This window comes from Notolepis coatsorum (genome assembly GCF_963971535.1).
Source record: "Notolepis coatsorum genome assembly, chromosome: 12".
In the NCBI taxonomy this organism is placed as follows: domain Eukaryota; kingdom Metazoa; phylum Chordata; class Actinopteri; order Aulopiformes; family Paralepididae; genus Notolepis; species Notolepis coatsorum.
This window is the reverse complement of record NC_140176.1, coordinates 88141519-88163022: the sequence shown is the minus strand read 5'-3', so window position 1 is coordinate 88163022 and position 21504 is coordinate 88141519. Positions and strand designations below refer to the sequence as shown.

Here is a 21504-nt window from a genome sequence, read left to right as displayed (position 1 = left end):
ATAGATGACTTCTACCATGGCTACTACTGTAGTACTAATGCAGGATAGAGGACTTCTACCATGGCTACTACTGTAGTACTAATGCAGGATAGAGGACTTCTACCATGGCTACTACTGTAGTACTAATGCAGGATAGAGGACTTCTACCATGGCTACTACTGTAGTACTAATGCAGGGTAGAGGACTTCTACCATGGCTACCACTGTAGTACTAATGCAGGGTAGAGGACTTCTACCATGGCTACCACTGTAGTACTAATGTAGGATGGAGGACTTCTACCATGGCTACTACTGTAGTACTAATGCAGGGTAGAGGACTTCTACCATGGCTACCACTGTAGTACTAATGCAGGATGGAGGACTTCTACCATGGCTACTACTGTAGTACTAATGCAGGGTAGAGGACTTCTACCATGGCTACTACTGTAGTACTAATGCAGGATGGAGGACTTCTACCATGGCTACCACTGTAGTACTAATGCAGGATAGAGGACTTCTACCATGGCTACCACTGTAGTACTAATGCAGGATGGAGGACTTCTACCATGGCTACCACTGTAGTACTAATGCAGGATAGAGGACTTCTACCATGGCTACCACTGTAGTACTATTGCAGGATGGAGGACTTCTACCATGGCTACCACTGTAGTACTAATGCAGGATAGAGGACTTCTACCATGGCTACTACTGTAGTACTAATGCAGGATAGAGGACTTCTACAATGGTTACCACTGTGTGTCTGTGGTATTCAATGAGACAATAACTAATTATATGGGGGCATTTAATTTTAATTTTATACATCCTCATCAATAAATAATATACACAAATGAATGTCTTAAGCATGTTACATGTCAATAACCAAATGCTGTTAAATATTTAAATGTTCAATTAAATTAAACATTGTACACAGACCACAACATTGAGACCACAGCTGGAAGTCACTGACCACAAATACTTTTACAGTTAATTAATTAATTAATTAATTAATTAAAAGGATTGCTATAGTAGGAATAAATAGGCCATTAAATACAACAGATGACAGTAAAAGAGACATGTAGGATTACTAGGAAACATAATTTATATGAGTTTACATCATTTATTTATCTGTGATTAATACACATTACCTTCTATGGAGAGAATAAAAAGCACAATGACTTAAAATTCATGTGATTGAGACAGACGACTAAAGCATTCTAAAATCAGTGGGTTTGTGCGTGTGAGTGTGTGACTAGATCTTAAAAAAAATAACAGGTTTGTTTGTGTGTGTGTGTGTGTGTGTGTGTGTGTGTGTGTGTGTGTGTGTGTGTGTGTGTGTGTGTGTGCACGTGTGTGTGACCTGCATGCTAAAAGAAAGCAAGTGACTGCCGGTATGACGACCCGTTGCTAAGCAGTAGTGGTTGCTAGGTGATGGAGGGGGAGGGGAGCTCAGGTTTGCATTCAGTGATGGAATCTGAGGGTATACCTGTGTGCGTGTGTGTGTGCGTGTGTGTGTGTGTGCCTATTCAGTAGTGCTGGATTAATAAACAGTATCACATTCATCTTGGTCTTGCAATACCCGTACAAGAATACATAATAATTACATCACCAAGGCTCCTATGTGGACATTTATTTTGATTCACTTTTTCTCGTCCACACAGTAAGAGAATGAACGCCTGGCAGACGTATTTCCCCCAGAATCCTTCTACAGTATACTGTACGCAAGGAGACTGGCGATCTGTGGGAAGTCCACTGAGAGACATTATAATGCCATGTGGTTAGACTAGTAGATCATTACAGCAGCGCTACTGAAAGGGATTTAAACCTTTCACTACCACACTACCAAAGGGTTAACCCTTTCACTGCGACAATACAGAAGGTAACCTTCTGTAGTGTGGTAGTGAACCTTCTGTAGTGTGGTAGTGAAAGGGTTAAACCAGATGAATAAACTACAGGAATATAGAATCGCAGCTTAAAAATCAAGCTTTAAAAATAAGTTACGTTGCTATTGCAAATCTGTCAAAGTCATTACAATTGATTGTTTTCAAATAGTGCCGTCATTTATATAATTATAAACCGAACGCTTGCTAGGATGACCACAAAATGGCCGGTCCTCATGGCTACATAGGGTCTTAAAGACATCAAAGGATATCTTGTGCAGCCTGAGTTCTTGGCTCCATATTGGATACAAAGAATAGAATACAAAAAATACTTGATACTGTATTCAAACTAGTCGCTATGGTTTCTTATTGCATATCACATATCAACACATCCAACAGACTCATCAAAGAGGAGGGATTTAAACACAGAATCAGCATCTCTGATTGGTGCTCTGGTTTCTCTGGTTTGAACCTCCATTGGTCCAGTCTTCATGTCTGTGCATCCATTGGTCCAGACCCCTTTTCACAGTCTCCTGCAGTGGAACATGAAGATAATTATACCATAGACCAGGGGTTCTCAAACTTTTTTATACCACAACCCCATTTTATTTAGGATTTTTATTGGCGACCCCAATAATTTCAAAGTGGATTTAAGGAATATCAAAATAAAAACACACGTTGTTGAACTTGATCATGCATATTTATTAGGACCTTCTATTACAGCACTATGTTATCAATACACATTTATAAAACGAGGCATATTTAGCCAAAATATGTTGCCAGAATATATATTTATTTTTAATTATTGATATATATATATTTTTTTAAACTTGCCAATGTCCACTGTCACCTACCCACGGCCCCACTTTGGGTCGCAACCTGTAGTTTGAGAACCGCTGCCATAGACCAATGGTTCCCAAGGAGGGGCCCGGGGACCCCCGGGGGTCCTGGAGGAGGTCCCAGGGGGTCCCCAGACAAATTGGTAATGAATGAATTTCACTATTTCATTCACTAGAAGTGAAGCCCAATGAGAGGATAGAGTGACCACTACTAGCCACAGGGGGCACTCTCTCCAACGCTATCTCTGCACCTACACTATAGACAGTTATGGAATTATGGACTAAGTCATATCCAACAACAAATATATGCTCAGACTGAGGTCCCTGAGACATACTCTAATCATAATGGGGATCTGTGACCTATTGTGTATACCATATAACACCTAACATAATATACCATATAACACCTAACATAATATACCATAGAACACCTAACATAATATACCATATAACACCTAACATAATATACCATAGAACACCTAACATAATATACCATAGAACACCTAACATAATATACCATAGAACACCTAACATAATATACCATAGAACACCTAACATAATATACCATAGAACACCTAACATAATATACCATAGAGCACCTAACATAATATACCATAGACAACCTAACATAATATACCATAGACAACCTAATATAATATACCATAGACAACCTAACATAATATACCATAGAACACCTAACATAATATACCATAGAACACCTAACATAATATACCATAGAACACCTAACATAATATACCATAGAACATCTAACATAATATACCATAGAACACCCAACATAATATACCATAGAACACCTAACATAATATACCATATAGCACCTAACATAATATACCATAGACAACCTAACATAATATACCATAGAACACCTAACACAATATACCATAGAACACCTAACATAATATACCATAGAACACCCAACATAATATACCATAGAACACCCAACATAATATACCATAGAACACCTAACATAATATACCATATAACACCTAACATAATATACCATAGACAACCTAACATAATATACCATATAACACCTAACATAATATACCATAGAACACCTATCATAATATACCATAGACCACCTAACATAATACAACATAGAACACCTAACATAATATACCATAGAACACCTAACATAATATACCATAGAACACCTAACATAATATACCATAGAACACCCAACATAATATACCATAGAACACCTAACATAATATACCATAGAACACCTAACATAATATACCATAGAACACCTAACATAATATACCATAGAACACCTAACATAATATACCATAGAACACCTAACATAATATACCATAGAACACCATACCATATGTACAGCCCCCCCCCACCTACCCAACCCCACATCATCCAATGTACAGTTTCTTCATCAAATGTATATACTCTCTTTTTTTTCTTTTTTTTTTATCACAAACAGTACTGTATTTATAAATCTGGTATGTCATAAATGTATAGATGTAGCAGTACTGTCTATCTGTATGTCATGTACTGTATCTCATATATGTTATGATTAATTGAAAATGGGGGACCCTGATGTAAACAAGACGAAAGTCTTTCTCTGGTCTGCATCCCCTTAACAATTGTGTGTATTGAACCGTACTGTATTGTACCCATTCTGCAATCTGTTAATAAAGTTTTCAATCAATCAATCAATCAATCAATCAATCAATCAATCAATCAATCAATCACCCAACATAATATACCATAGAACACCTAACATAATATACCATAGAACACCTAACATAATATACCATAGACAACCTAACATAATATACCATAGAACACCTAACATAATATACCATAGAACACCTAACATAATATACCATAGAACACCTAACATAATATACCATAGACAACCTAACATAATATACCATATAACACCTAACATAATATACCATAGAACACCTAACATAATATATCATAGAACACCCAACATAATATACCATAGAACACCTAACATAATATACCATAGAACACCTAACATAATATACCATAGAACACCTAACATAATATACCATAGACCATCTAACATAATATACCATAGAACACCTAACATAATATACCATAGAACACCTAACATAATATACCATAGAACACCTAACATAATATACCATAGACCATTTAACAGAATATACCATAAACCATCTGAATGAATGAATGAAAAGTTTATTTCTTGGACATGTTATTCTTCTTATTTCTTCAAACAACTCACAGTGTCTTGATCCGTCAGACCAAACAATCTTAACAACAAATTAAAAAAAGATCCTTAAAGGAAAAAAACGTTTAAAAAAGAACAAAGAAAAAATCAGGATTTATAAACAAAAGAGCAATGTGTTTGGTTAGCAGACATGTCCAAAAAAAGGAGTAGAGGGAAGCTTAGCTTATTGATCCCTACCCCCTTACATTTGTATTTGTTCTTCCATTAATTTGACTAGAATTTACATAATTTAGTACCGTAATTCCTCTAATAGTAACCGGGTCTCAAATACAAGCCGGGTCTCTATTAATGGCCGGGTACGCTCTTGAGCTAAGCAATTATAAGCCGGCCTCCTAATACAAGCCGGGTTACTAATATACTGAGCTGCATACTGAGCTAGTTACTTGATTTCACTTTGAAAACGTTGAAATGACCAGTGACCACCTGTAATTGCACTGTTTACTATTTCATACAGTACTTGGTTTCAATAAATGAACCCAGTACATTTTACTGGGTTCAAACTGACACAAAATGTTGATTTATTCATTATGATCTGTTTGAAAATTTGAAATATAGGCCTCCCTCTTATACAGGCCTCCTCCTAATACAAGCCTGGTACCCGCTACAGTTGAAACAAATACAAGCCGGGGTTACTATTAGAGGAATTACGGTATATTACAATATAGAATATTATTTTTACTTATATTAAAAGTTTACAATAATAAACATGATTCACTTGACAGCAGAATGCCATCTAACAGAATATACCATAGAAGACCATCTAACAGGATATACCATAGAACATCTAAAAGGTATACCTGAGTATATTTTCTGAAAGTATACTCTGTATACTTTAGTATACTTTATATGTATTCAGAAAGTATACTAAAGTTGTGTTAAATTGAAAGTTGTACTTCTTTAAGATGTCCTTAAATATGTTGAAATTATAATTTTCTGTATATTGGTTACTTTTGCTTACCAAAATAGTACACTTTTAATAGGTTTACAGGTTTATTTTTTAAAGTACAATTTAACTTTGGTAAAAATATATATTTTTTTCATTTAGATTACATTTACGGCATATTAATGACAATCATACTAAGCATGTGCTTTGAATTAGTACACAAAAGCAGTATACTCTCACAAAAGTACATGGGTAGAAATATACTTTTAACACACTTAATTAATATACTAAATATATACCTTCAGTATAAAAAAAGAAACTTAGTTTTGACTTGGGATTTAAAATTGGATACAAATACTTACATACATACAATCAAGTCTATAAAAGGGTTTTAAGAAGTTACATGTATGTGAAAGAGTATTAGAGATTATACTGACTTTGTTGGTGTGAGTGTATCCCTAGCCGGTTTGGTTCTGGTCAGATCCGGTCTGATCCAGTTTGGTGAAGGAGATGGTGGTTGGGATTGCAGGACGCGTGACAGGAAGCCATTTGTACATCAGATCCTGAGTAGGGGGGTCCAGCGACCAATCATAGTGATTCAACAGATACACACACGCCGTCTGAAACAGACACACACACACACACACACACACACACACACACACACACACACACACACACACACACACACACACACACACACACACACACACACACACACACACACACACACACACACACACACACACACACACACACACACACACACACACACACACACACACACACACACACACACACACACACACACACACACACACACACACACACACACACACACACACACGATACAGGGCTTTAGTGCTGGGCAAATATTGTCTTCTAATGGGACCATGTTGTGACAAAGTAATGATATTGTGGTAAACAATGTTATAGTCTAAATTAATGATAATAATAAGCGAATATTTGGTCCGATTTCTCACAAAATGACATCCGATATTTGAGGGTGAATCATTTAAACTGAAATATTTAACATGTGATTTTGTGCATGTGAGCAGATATTGTGATCAATACAAAAGAAATCCTTATGCTATTTAGACTTGGTCCTCAAAATGAATGGAAGTGAATGAGACGGGGACTGCAGTAGTTGCTAGTTTACTAGCAGATTACTTTAGATAAGAGGTAAGAGTTCTACTAAAGTGAAATATCCCTTTAACAAGCTGAACATCTCCCTTCCCGTCTTCGTTCAGTTCTACAGAGGAATCCCTGTAAGCATCTTCACCACCTTCATTACTGTCTGGACCTCAAACACTCGTAACCCTAAATATAACTCTTAACGCAAACCCTAACCACCTCCATCACTGTCTGCTTCCCCTCAACCTCCTCCTGCTATAAGACCAGGCTACAGCGAGGGATCCACTCTACCATCTATAGAGGGACATCACTGGCTGTCATCTACCATCTATAGAGGGACATCACTGGCTGCCATCTACCATCTATAGAGGGACATCACTGGCTGCCATCTACCATCTATAGAGGAACATCACTGGCTGCCATCTACCATCTATAGAGGCACATCACTGGCTGCCATCTACCATCTATAGAGGACCTTCACTGGCTGCCATCTACCATCTATAGAGGAACATCACTGGCTGCCATCTACCATCTATAGAGGAACATCAATGGCTGCCATCTACCATCTATAGAGGGACCTTCACTGGCTGCCATCTACCATCTATAGAGGCACATCACTGGCTGCCATCTACCATCTATAGAGGAACATCACTGGCTGCCATCTAGCATCTATAGAGGGACATCACTGGCTGCCATCTACCATCTATAGAGGACCTTCACTGGCTGTCATCTACCATCTATAGAGGACCTTCACTGGCTGTCATCTACCATCTATAGAGGACCTTCACTGGCTGCCATCTACCATCTATAGAGGCACATCACTGGCTGCCATCTACCATCTATAGAGGCACATCAATGGCTGTCATCTACCATCTATAGAGGGACCTTCACTGGCTGCCATCTACCATCTATAGAGGGACATCACTGGCTGCCATCTACCATCTATAGAGGCACATCAATGGCTGTCATCTACCATCTATAGAGGACCTTCACTGGCTGCCATCTACCATCTATAGAGGGACATCACTGGCTGCCATCTACCATCTATAGAGGCACATCAATGGCTGCCATCTACCATCTATAGAGGGACATCACTGGCTGCCATCTAGCATCTATAGAGGCACATCACTGGCTGCCATCTACCATCTATAGAGGGAAATCACTGGCTGCCATCTACCATCTATAGAGGCACATCACTGGCTGCCATCTACCATCTATAGAGGGACATCACTGGCTGCCATCTACCATCTATAGAGGACCTTCACTGGCTGCCATCTACCATCTATAGAGGGACATCACTGGCTGCCATCTACCATCTATAGAGGACCTTCACTGGCTGCCATCTACCATCTATAGAGGACCTTCACTGGCTGCCATCTACCATCTATAGAGGGACATCACTGGCTGCCATCTAGCATCTATAGAGGCACATCACTGGCTGCCATCTACCATCTATAGAGGCACATCAATGGCTGCCATCTACCATCTATAGAGGGACATCACTGGCTGCCATCTACCATCTATAGAGGCACATCAATGGCTGCCATCTACCATCTATAGAGGCACATCAATGGCTGCCATCTACCATCTATAGAGGGACATCACTGGCTGCCATCTACCATCTATAGAGGACCTTCACTGGCTGCCATCTACCATCTATAGAGGACCTTCACTGGCTGCCATCTACCATCTATAGAGGGACATCACTGGCTGCCATCTAGCATCTATAGAGGGACATCACTGGCTGCCATCTAGCATCTATAGAGGCACATCACTGGCTGTCATCTACCATCTATAGAGGACCTTCACTGGCTGCCATCTACCATCTATAGAGGACCTTCACTGGCTGCCATCTACCATCTATAGAGGGACATCACTGGCTGCCATCTACCATCTATAGAGGGACATCACTGGCTGCCATCTACCATCTATAGAGGAACATCACTGGCTGCCATCTACCATCTATAGAGGCACATCACTGGCTGCCATCTACCATCTATAGAGGACCTTCACTGGCTGCCATCTACCATCTATAGAGGAACATCACTGGCTGCCATCTACCATCTATAGAGGAACATCAATGGCTGCCATCTACCATCTATAGAGGGACCTTCACTGGCTGCCATCTACCATCTATAGAGGCACATCACTGGCTGCCATCTACCATCTATAGAGGAACATCACTGGCTGCCATCTAGCATCTATAGAGGGACATCACTGGCTGCCATCTACCATCTATAGAGGACCTTCACTGGCTGTCATCTACCATCTATAGAGGACCTTCACTGGCTGTCATCTACCATCTATAGAGGACCTTCACTGGCTGCCATCTACCATCTATAGAGGCACATCACTGGCTGCCATCTACCATCTATAGAGGCACATCAATGGCTGTCATCTACCATCTATAGAGGGACCTTCACTGGCTGCCATCTACCATCTATAGAGGGACATCACTGGCTGCCATCTACCATCTATAGAGGCACATCAATGGCTGTCATCTACCATCTATAGAGGACCTTCACTGGCTGCCATCTACCATCTATAGAGGGACATCACTGGCTGCCATCTACCATCTATAGAGGCACATCAATGGCTGCCATCTACCATCTATAGAGGGACATCACTGGCTGCCATCTAGCATCTATAGAGGCACATCACTGGCTGCCATCTACCATCTATAGAGGGAAATCACTGGCTGCCATCTACCATCTATAGAGGCACATCACTGGCTGCCATCTACCATCTATAGAGGGACATCACTGGCTGCCATCTACCATCTATAGAGGACCTTCACTGGCTGCCATCTACCATCTATAGAGGGACATCACTGGCTGCCATCTACCATCTATAGAGGACCTTCACTGGCTGCCATCTACCATCTATAGAGGACCTTCACTGGCTGCCATCTACCATCTATAGAGGGACATCACTGGCTGCCATCTAGCATCTATAGAGGCACATCACTGGCTGCCATCTACCATCTATAGAGGCACATCAATGGCTGCCATCTACCATCTATAGAGGGACATCACTGGCTGCCATCTACCATCTATAGAGGCACATCAATGGCTGCCATCTACCATCTATAGAGGCACATCAATGGCTGCCATCTACCATCTATAGAGGGACATCACTGGCTGCCATCTACCATCTATAGAGGACCTTCACTGGCTGCCATCTACCATCTATAGAGGACCTTCACTGGCTGCCATCTACCATCTATAGAGGGACATCACTGGCTGCCATCTAGCATCTATAGAGGGACATCACTGGCTGCCATCTAGCATCTATAGAGGCACATCACTGGCTGTCATCTACCATCTATAGAGGACCTTCACTGGCTGCCATCTACCATCTATAGAGGACCTTCACTGGCTGCCATCTACCATCTATAGAGGGACATCACTGGCTGCCATCTAGCATCTATAGAGGCACATCACTGGCTGCCATATACCATCTATAGAGGCACATCAATGGCTGCCATCTACCATCTATAGAGGCACATCACTGGCTGCCATCTACCATCTATAGAGGCACATCAATGGCTGCCATCTACCATCTATAGAGGCACATCACTGGCTGCCATCTACCATCTATAGAGGCACATCAATGGCTGCCATCTACCATCTATAGAGGGACATCACTGGCTGCCATCTAGCATCTATAGAGGCACATCACTGGCTGCCATCTACCATCTATAGAGGGACATCAATGGCTGCCATCTACCATCTATAGAGGGACATCACTGGCTGCCATCTACCATCTATAGAGAAGCATCACTGGCTGCCATCTACCATCTATAGAGGGACATCACTGGCTGTCATCTACCATCTATAGAGGCACATCAATGGCTGCCATCTACCATCTATAGAGGGACATCACTGGCTGCCATCTAGCATCTATAGAGGCACATCACTGGCTGCCATCTACCATCTATAGAGGCACATCAATGGCTGCCATCTACCATCTATAGAGGACCTTCACTGGCTGCCATCTACCATCTATAGAGGGACATCACTGGCTGCCATCTAGCATCTATAGAGGGACATCACTGGCTGCCATCTACCATCTATAGAGGCACATCAATGGCTGCCATCTACCATCTATAGAGGCACATCACTGGCTGCCATCTACCATCTATGGAGGGACATCACTGGCTGCCATCTACCATCTATAGAGGCACATCACTGGCTGTCATCTACCATCTATAGAGGCACATCACTGGCTGCCATCTACCATCTATAGAGGGACATCAATGGCTGCCATCTACCATCTATAGAGGGACATCAATGGCTGCCATCTAGCATCTATAGAGGGACATCAATGGCTGCCATCTACCATCTATAGAGGCACATCACTGGCTGCCATCTACCATCTATAGAGGGACATCACTGGCTGCCATCTACCATCTATAGAGGGACATCAATGGCTGCCATCTACCATCTATAGAGGCACATCACTGGCTGCCATCTACCATCTATAGAGGCACATCAATGGCTGCCATCTACCATCTATAGAGGACCTTCACTGGCTGCCATCTACCATCTATAGAGGGACATCACTGGCTGCCATCTAGCATCTATAGAGGGACATCACTGGCTGCCATCTACCATCTATAGAGGGACATCACTGGCTGCCATCTAGCATCTATAGAGGGACATCACTGGCTGCCATCTACCATCTATAGAGGCACATCAATGGCTGCCATCTACCATCTATAGAGGCACATCACTGGCTGCCATCTACCATCTATAGAGGGACATCACTGGCTGCCATCTACCATCTATAGAGGCACATCACTGGCTGTCATCTACCATCTATAGAGGCACATCACTGGCTGCCATCTACCATCTATAGAGGGACATCAATGGCTGCCATCTACCATCTATAGAGGGACATCAATGGCTGCCATCTAGCATCTATAGAGGGACATCAATGGCTGCCATCTACCATCTATAGAGGCACATCACTGGCTGCCATCTACCATCTATAGAGGGACATCAATGGCTGCCATCTACCATCTATAGAGGGACATCAATGGCTGCCATCTACCATCTATAGAGGGACATCACTGGCTGCCATCTACCATCTATAGAGAAGCATCACTGGCTGTCATCTACCATCTATAGAGGGACATCACTGGCTGCCATCTACCATCTATAGAGGACCTTCACTGGCTGCCATCTACCATCTATAGAGGCACATCACTGGCTGCCATCTACCATCTATAGAGGGACATCAATGGCTGCCATCTACCATCTATAGAGGCACATCACTGGCTGTCATCTACCATCTATAGAGGGACTTCACTGGCTGCCATCTACCATCTATAGAGGGACATCACTGGCTGCCATCTACCATCTATAGAGGGACATCACTGGCTGCCATCTAGCATCTATAGAGAAGCATCACTGGCTGCCATCTACCATCTATAGAGGGACATCACTGGCTGTCATCTACCATCTATAGAGGGACATCACTGGCTGTCATCTACCATCTATAGAGGGACATCACTGGCTGTCATCTACCATCTATAGAGGGACATCACTGGCTGCCATCTACCATCTATAGAGGAACATCACTGGCTGCCATCTACCATCTATAGAGGCACATCACTGGCTGCCATCTACCATCTATAGAGGCACATCACTGGCTGCCATCTACCATCTATAGAGGAACATCAATGGCTGCCATCTACCATCTATAAATGGCTGCCATCTACCATATATAGAGAAGCATCACTGGCTGCCATCTACCATCTATAGAGGACCATTACATCCTGAGAGCCAGGAGCAGGGCTGGTAAGATCACCCCTGAGTCCCTGACCATGATGCAAGGAGCTTCGAGACGTTTTGCTTCTGTCTTCATGATGCACCAGAAGTAAAGGCCCAAACTGTCTGTTTGCTCCAGTGAATCCTTCCCTGTTATACAACCATCCATATGTGACAGGACAACACATGGGCACAGGACAGAGGACATGTTTTAACAGGACAACACATGGGCACAGGACAAAGGACATGTTTTAACAACACATGGGCACTCATTGGACTCATCTCTGGTGGGGAGGAGTCCGCCTACAGGTGGGAGATTGACCATCTGGTGACCTGGTGCAGCCAGAACAATCTGGAGCTCAACGCTCTCAAGACACTGGAGATGGTTGTAGATTACAGAAAGACCCCCAGCCCCACTCAACCCCATCACCCTGTGTGACCCCCCCCCCCCCCAGTGGACCCCAGCCCCACTCAACCCCATCACCCTGTGTGACTCCCCCCCCCCCAGTGGACCCCAGCCCCACTCAACCCCATCACCCTGTGTGACTCCCCCCCCCCAGTGGACCCCAGCCCCACTCAACCCCATCACCCTGTGTGACTCCCCCCCCAGTGGACCCCAGCCCCACTCAACCCCATCACCCTGTGTGACTCCCCCCCCCCCCCAGTGGACCCCAGCCCCACTCAACCCCATCACCCTGTGTGACTCCCCCCCCCCCAGTGGACCCCAGCCCCACTCAACCCCATCACCCTGTGTGACCCCCCCCCCCCCCAGTGGACCCCAGCCCCACTCAACCCCATCACCCTGTGTGACTCCCCCCCCAGTGGACCCCAGCCCCACTCAACCCCATCACCCTGTGTGACTCCCCCCCAGTGGACGCTGTGGAGTCCTTCCACTTCCTGGGAACCATCATCTCCCATGACCTCAAGTGGGAGCTGAACACCAGCTCCCTCATCAAGAAAGCACAGCAGAGGATGTTCTTCCTATTTAAATGTTTACTTATAATTATACTATATTCAATTGTGCTTATATTTAATTTAGTTTATATCCCATTTAATTTGATTCCACCTCTTTATTTTACAGTTGTACAGTCCAGGCTTATTTTCTGTTTACTTATAATTATTAGGGATGTCCGATATTATCGGCCTACCGATATTGGCATTAAAATGTAATATCGGAAATGATCGGTATCGGTTTTCAAAGAATTTAAATATATATATATTTTTTTACATTTATTTAACCTTTATTTACCCAGGCAAGCAAGTAAGAACAAATTATTATTTTATTTATTGTGAAAAGTATGCATATGTTGTGTTTCTGGGGGGGGGGACCCTGCATATATCGGTATATCGGTTGCTATCGGTATCGAAAAAGCCAATATCGAACATCCCTAATAATTATACTATATTCTATTGTGCTTCTATCTTAATTTAGTTCATATTTCATTTTATTTTATTCCACCTTTTTATTTTATTATCTGTCCGTTATTGTCTGTCCGTTAATGTCGCACTGAAAACGACCAAATCAAATTCCTTGTATGTGAAAAGTACTTGGCAATAAAGACCTTTCTGATTCTGATGTTCTAACAGGACAACACACAGGACAACACACAGGACAACACACAGGACAACACACAGGACAACACACAGGACAACACACAGGACACAGGACAACACACAGGACAACACACAGGACAACACACAGGACACAGGACAACACACAGGACAACACACAGGACAACACACAGGACACAGGACAACACACAGGACAACACACAGGACAACACACAGGACACAGGACAACACACAGGACAACACACAGGACAACACACAGGACAACACACAGGACAACAAGTGTAGTATATATTCTACTATAAATACAGTGTAATATATATTCTACTATAAATACAGTGTAGTATATATTCTACTATAAATACAGTGTAGTATATATTCTACTATAAATACAGTGTAGTATATATTCTACTATAAATACAGTGTAATATACATTCTACTATAAATACAGTGTAATATATATTCTACTATAAATACAGTGTAGTATATATTCTACTATAAATACAGTGTAGTATATATTCTACTATAAATACAGTGTAATATATATTCTACTATAAATACAGTGTAGTATATATTCTACTATAAATACAGTGTAATATATATTCTACTATAAATACAGTGTAGTATACATTCTACTATAAATACAGTGTAATATACATTCTACTATAAATACAGTGTAATATATATTCTACTATAAATACAGTGTAGTATATATTCTACTATAAATACAGTGTAGTATATATTCTACTATAAATACAGTGTAGTATATATTCTACTATAAATACAGTGTAATATACATTCTACTATAAATACAGTGTAATATATATTCTACTATAAATACAGTGTAGTATATATTCTACTATAAATACAGTGTAGTATATATTCTACTATAAATACAGTGTAATATATATTCTACTATAAATACAGTGTAGTATATATTCTACTATAAATACAGTGTAATATATATTCTACTATAAATACAGTGTAGTATACATTCTACTATAAATACAGTGTAATATACATTCTACTATAAATACAGTGTAATATATATTCTACTATAAATACAGTGTAGTATACATTCTACTATAAATACAGTGTAATATATATTCTACTATAAATACAGTGTAGTATATATTCTACTATAAATACAGTGTAATATATATTCTACTATAAATACAGTGTAGTATACATTCTACTATAAATACAGTGTAATATACATTCTACTATAAATACAGTGTAATATATATTCTACTATAAATACAGTGTAGTATACATTCTACTATAAATACAGTGTAATATATATTCTACTATAAATACAATGTAATATACATTCTACTATAAATACAGTGTAATATACATTCTACTATAAATACAGTGTAATATATATTGTAACTGAGGGGTACAATTCCCTGACTGTATTACTAGATATGATACTTACTACCACTACCTTTGTACTTAATATTCGGCCACCCAGTACACGGCATAAATATATTATCATGAACACTCTCACGTAGATGAAACGGATCCAACACAAATGTACGAATTAGAAACAGGTCTTTATTCCTACACAGCGATGGTGTGTAGAATAAGCACTTAATCACTTAATTACATTTATGAATTGAAATAGTATGCACTTTTATGGCAAGGAGTATTCGTCGGTATATCAATAGAGAATGTCCAATCTCTGAAGGCGCAGGTGGTAAATATACGACCTGGAATAGTTAAGGAATAACAGCAATGATACTTTAATGATTATACTAGATACACTAGAGGGGGTTAATCCGGTCGCTTGTAAGCCGACAGGAGTAGGAGGGGGGGGGGGGGTAGAATCCGGCTGCCTCGTCCGGCCAAGGGTATCCCAGGTGAACCCACTGTAGTGCCGTTCAATGCGCCGGCGATCCTTGGACCACAGATGAAAGCAGGTGGACTCTTTGTGGGCCGGCTCTCTCCGGTCCACGGGGGAGAGACGTGAAGCGACCTCGTCTTGCAGAGCGTCTCCTCACCTTGCGTCCTCTCCAGGGGGGGGGGTTCCAACACACGGCAGTGTCGGGGGTCTTTATCCATGGAATAATCAAAGTATCCAAAGCATAATCCGTGCCTGGGAAGGCGGGCTGTCGTCGGTAGAATAATCCGGTATACAGGTCCACTCGCTCGTCGGCTCTGGGGCTCCTCGGGTGCAGCTTCACATAGGGTCAACCACCCTGGGTAAGCAGCCAGTTCTCTGCCCGAAACGATGGGGTACTGACTACGGTAGTATTCTCACCGCACGAAGCACTATATATTAACAGACTATTATTAGCTTAATAGACTACGTCCAACTCGACGATATAGTGCCAAATATGACTATTCAAATATTAATATACACGATGTCTCAATACCGATGGTAGGCGAACTTGGCCTTACTCCCACACGTGGCGTCGCGGGGAGGCTTTACGTCTGTGACTCTATTGGAGGGTAAGAAACTGGACTGAAAAGAAAGTCCTACTTTAGTAGCGCAGTATATATACGCACTATGAACAAATAGTCCCATTAGTGGTGCGGTAGCCAAATTCCTACGCGGAACTAGGACTTGTTCGTACATGTCGAGCGGTACGTTTGAACTGGGTCTGAGGGGTATGGCAGCCTGGCACCAAGGTCTCGACCTATAGTAGAATGGAGACTATTATGGGATGTTCAGTAGGCTAGAATGGATATTCAATGCATATTGTACAAGGAATATACAAGGGATATCAGGGAATATTAGAGAATATACAAATACAATTAAATATATATATATAAATAAATATATATATTCGGTTTAATCTGGCCCTTCACAACAGCCACCCCCTGAATAGGTCCCAGACCTAATCAGTTAAACAGAGACAGATTAATCGCGTTGTCTATTTACACATAAGGGTTTGCTGTAGGGGTCAGTCAACTTCACAAAGTCATAGGGTTGTAGGGTCATGGTCATCATCGATTGTGTCTGGGAGTCGAGGCAGTTCTATGAGCCTTGCCACGGGACGGGTGTAAGTGCGACCCTGGACGAGCACTTCAGCTGCTCGGACCTTGCCGTCGGCACCGGTGATCACTTTGCTTACGCGGCCGGCCGGCCACATAGCTCTGGGCAGTGATTGATCAATAATCATGACGACTGTTCCTTCTGTCAAATTGTCTCTCTCCTTTACCCACTTCTGGCGGGTCTGTAGAGACGGCAGGTAGTGCAGTAGGAAACTGTTCCAAAACTTGTCGGCTAATACTTGGCTGTACCTCCACATTCGTCGGCCGTTCGCTTCTTCAGGCCGGTACATTGTCTGTGGTAATGCAGGATCTAGCCGCCCCATCAGGAGTGTGTTGGGGGTTCTGCGTAGGCGACCACCCACTCTGATGAGGGCATGAGCGTCGCTCTCGGGGGCCAGATGAATTAATCTGCTGTCGGATGGGACGGGCTTTCCTCCCTGTAGACAGGCCAATTCATCGGGGAACGAGTCTCTCTGGGCTCGCTGCAGTAGAAGCAATTCTGCTTCCTCGTAGTTAGCTGCTGACATATCAGCGGGGGACTTGCACTCCGGGTGGTACCGCAGGAATGTTCTTTGTTGTGCACTCTCTATGGACGTGCAATCGTCTATGTTAGGGTCGGTGGAGGCTACGGTGCTCAATCCACAGAACACAGACTTCTTAATTTCCACCTCCTCTGGACTTGCTTCCCTCGGGATAGGCATGGGCCACTGTCCTTCCGGGAGTCTTAGGAATGCGGGGCCGTCACTGTAGACATTGCGACGGGTGAGGTCATCCAGGGGGATCCCCCGGGTGATGACGTCAGCTGGGTTCTGTTTTGTATCAACGTAGCGCCACTCTGTTTCTCCGGTTAACTCTTCGGTTAAGTCTTGAATCTCGGTGACTCTGACTCCCACGAAGACTTTGTACTTGCATGAGTCCGATTTGATCCAGGCGAGTACCGTCGTGGAATCTGACCACAGGATTGTTCTAGACACCGGTATGGTGAGCTCACGTTGGATGAGCGTGGCTAGGTGCGCTCCGGCTAGGGCTGCGCAGAGCTCTAGACGTGGGATAGATTGTTGCTTGCGTGGGGCTATTCTCGAGCGGGCGAGGACAAATGCTGTGTAGATCTCTCCCCCCTGGTCTTGGGCCCGCAAGTAGGCTACTGATCCGTATGCGACCTCTGAGGCGTCACTGAAGACGTGTAAGTCTATTTTACATGTCTCTGGCCTCACCGTGGGTGGGAAGTAGCTTCGGCGCATATTAACGCCTGGGAGTGAGTGGAGCTCCATCTCCCACTCTCTCCAGGTGGATGCAAGATGTGCGGGAATGGGGTCGTCCCAGCCCTGGTCCTTGTCCCACAATGCTCGTACAATCATTTTTGCCCTGGTGGTGTACGGTAGAATACATCCTAGCAGGTCATATTGTCGGGCGAGTGTTGTGTACACACTCCGTCTGGTGGTCGGCGCCGCCGCCGGCCTTCCCTGCTCCGTAGTCAGGGGCTTGTGTCTGTAGTGAAGCGAATCTGTTTTGAATCGCCACACCAATCCCAGGGTCATCTCCTGGGCTTCTCCCGGGATTGTAGCCATCCAGGTCTCGCTGCTGGCTGCCTTGTCCTCGGAGGAGAGGCTGCGCAGTACTTGCGGATCGCTGCTGGCCCACTGCCTGAGATCAAAGCCGCCTTTGATCAATGAGGCGCGGAGTTTAATCAGGAGAGCCTCGGCTTCTTCCTGGGTTGAAAGGCTTTGTAGACAGTTGTCTACGTAGAAGCTGTTCTTTACGCTGTGTCGGACCTCTTCGTCCGCTGCTGGGTCCTCTGCTACATGTTTCTGTTCTTGGCTAAGCGCCGCTCCGTGTTCAGCAGGTACCGTTCTGTGGCGTCTGTCTTGGCGTGGAAAGTAGGCATTCCTTCTCGCCGCAGGAGTGGCGTGGCGTATCTCAACACGCCGTTGACCGGGACACTCTTGGTCCCTGTCTCGAGGAGGTGAATGGCGTAAATGTCATCTTTAGAGTGAATGTCTTTCTTTCCGTTCTTAAAGGGCATTTGTTCCAGGGTCCATAGCCGCTCTACGTGTTGCAGGAGTGCGGTTTCTCCCTCTGTGACTCGGGAGTGGAGACATCTAGTGGCTGTACTTCGGTTGAGAGATTTGGCGAGCGGGCCTTGGAGAGTCCATCCCAAACGGGTCTCGACTGCTGCAGGGCAGCCTCGGGGTCCGGTATGAACCCGGTCTATCGGGACAATGAGGTCTGCATGGTCGGAGCCTATCAACAGGGTCGGCATAGCATTGTCTATGAGCGGGATCGGTAACTTGCGCAGATGTGCATATTTCTCCATCAGCTTGGCGACGGGGTATGTGTACCGCGACAGTCCTATTTCTTGGCTGGTGAAAGCGTCTGCAATCTGGTACCGTCGCTCAGGCTGGCCGCTTGCTGCGATAGAGAATGAGACATTCTCGCCCTTTATCGTCTTCAAATCTCGTCTTATTGTCCGAATTGTCATTTGGGTTTCGCTTCCCCGCAGCCCTAGCTGGGCCGCAGCGGAGGCGAGCAGCAGGGTCTTCTCTGACCCGTCATCGAGGACGGCGTAAGTGTCCAGGACTTTATTCTGGTAGCTTAGTGTCACACGCACTACTTTTAGGAGTACTCGGGCTCCACTGCTGCTGGCGGGATCGATGTACATGACGCTCGCTTTGCGGCTGGATGGTGCAGGTGAAGGGCGCCGTCTGTTACTGTCGTGAAGTATGTCCAGATGGGCTCCATCGCACTTGGTGCACCTTTTCTTTAAGCGGCATTTGGCTGCCATGTGTGAGCGCGCACAGCGAAAACAGCGCTTGTTGGACTTTATCCATTGACCTGCTTCCTCCGCGTTCAGCTTGGGGAAGGAGTCACATTGCGCTAGCCAGTGTTCTTTCTCACAGTAGGGGCACACTATCTTCCACTTCTCCGTTCTGGAGGGGGTACTGTGGCTCCTGCTGCTCGGTACTGACTCCGATTGGTGCATCACAGTCACCGATCTTCTTCCATCATTTAGTCGTCTGGTTCCTTCTCTGGAGCCAGGGGTGCTCCGTCCGAATGTATCTAGCCGTAGGCTGCTGACTTCTCTCGCCAGGAAGTCTGCTAGATCGAGGAGGTTCGGTTCGGGGCCATTCGGGTCTCTGTGGTCCCTCTGCCGCCTAAAGCGCTCCTGACGAGCGGGCGGCAGCTTCTCCAGGATCCTTTCCACATTTGAGTTGGCGTAAAGTTCATGCCTCCCCTTCTCTCTTTGCGCTCCCAACATCCCTACCAGGGACTGCACTCTGATGGACAGGTCGTCCAGTGCTCGATTGTCTATTGCTGGGGGTAAGCGGTCGATGTGTCGGATCTCCTGGATCACGTAATCCCATATGCGCCCATACCTCTGGTCCAATGCTACCAGCGCTGCTGTGTATGGGGTGGTGGAAGTCGCGTAGGCGAGCGCTATATTATGTGCGCGGGGTACCTTTAAGTGCTTCAGTAGGATGGCGTATTTATGGCGTTCATCCAATACATCCACCAACATGGTCTCCAGACACATGCGGAGTTCTGTATACTGGGCCCGGTTCTCTTGGGTGAAGTCGGGTACCATAGGCATGCCAATGTATGACGCTGACTGTGGATACATCGGCGAGCGTTGGGGGAGAGGCCTCCTAGGCGAGTCTCCTCCCGCTCCTTGGTATGGGCTGGTACCGGCAGTGTACCATGGCCCGCTTGTCCAGGTGCTGTTCCTCGGTGCGGGTCGTGCGTCGTGCTCACCCGGGTATAGAGTCGGGGGTCTGTAGCGCAGCTCCGCGGGAGTATAGCCTGGGCTGTACCGGACCTCCTGGTCCGGTAGAGTACTGTGCTGTCGTCGGGCGTGGTTCTCCTCCTCTTCCTCTTCGTCTTCAGTTAGGTCATCCAGTGCTTGTAGTCTCTGGTTTAGCCTCTCCACAGGATATGCTGCTCCTTCCCGGTTGCTAGGTCTCGCTTGGACCGGTGGGGGGAGGTGGTCTGTGGGGGGTATAGACCTCGTCTGTTGGTCAAGTTCAGGGTTGTTTACTCGGCTAGGGGATGCCGCCCTGGAGGTGTGTCTAGACGAGTTCCTGGAGCCTCTGGCGGAGGGAGAGGGTGTTGTCCGTCTGATCAGCTGTTCTATTAGTTGCGCTTGCTGTCTGTCGCGCTCTGCGTCCCGTAGAGCACCAGCAGCTGCTCGCTGGCTG

At 44.3% G+C, this 21504-nt stretch overlaps 1 pseudogene across 1 annotated transcript in view; it reads right to left on the bottom strand.

Annotated features, from left to right (window-relative positions):
* Positions 1-926: 926 nt before the first annotated feature.
* LOC311237961 (cytochrome P450 26B1-like) overlaps positions 927-21504 on the bottom strand; it is a 110125-nt pseudogene continuing 89547 nt past the window's right edge. The window contains exons 11-12 of the transcript XR_014621094.1: positions 6272-6454; positions 927-2388 (exon numbers count right to left, since the gene is read on the bottom strand). The product of XR_014621094.1 is annotated as a cytochrome P450 26B1-like (transcript). The remainder of the gene's footprint in view (positions 2389-6271; positions 6455-21504) is intronic.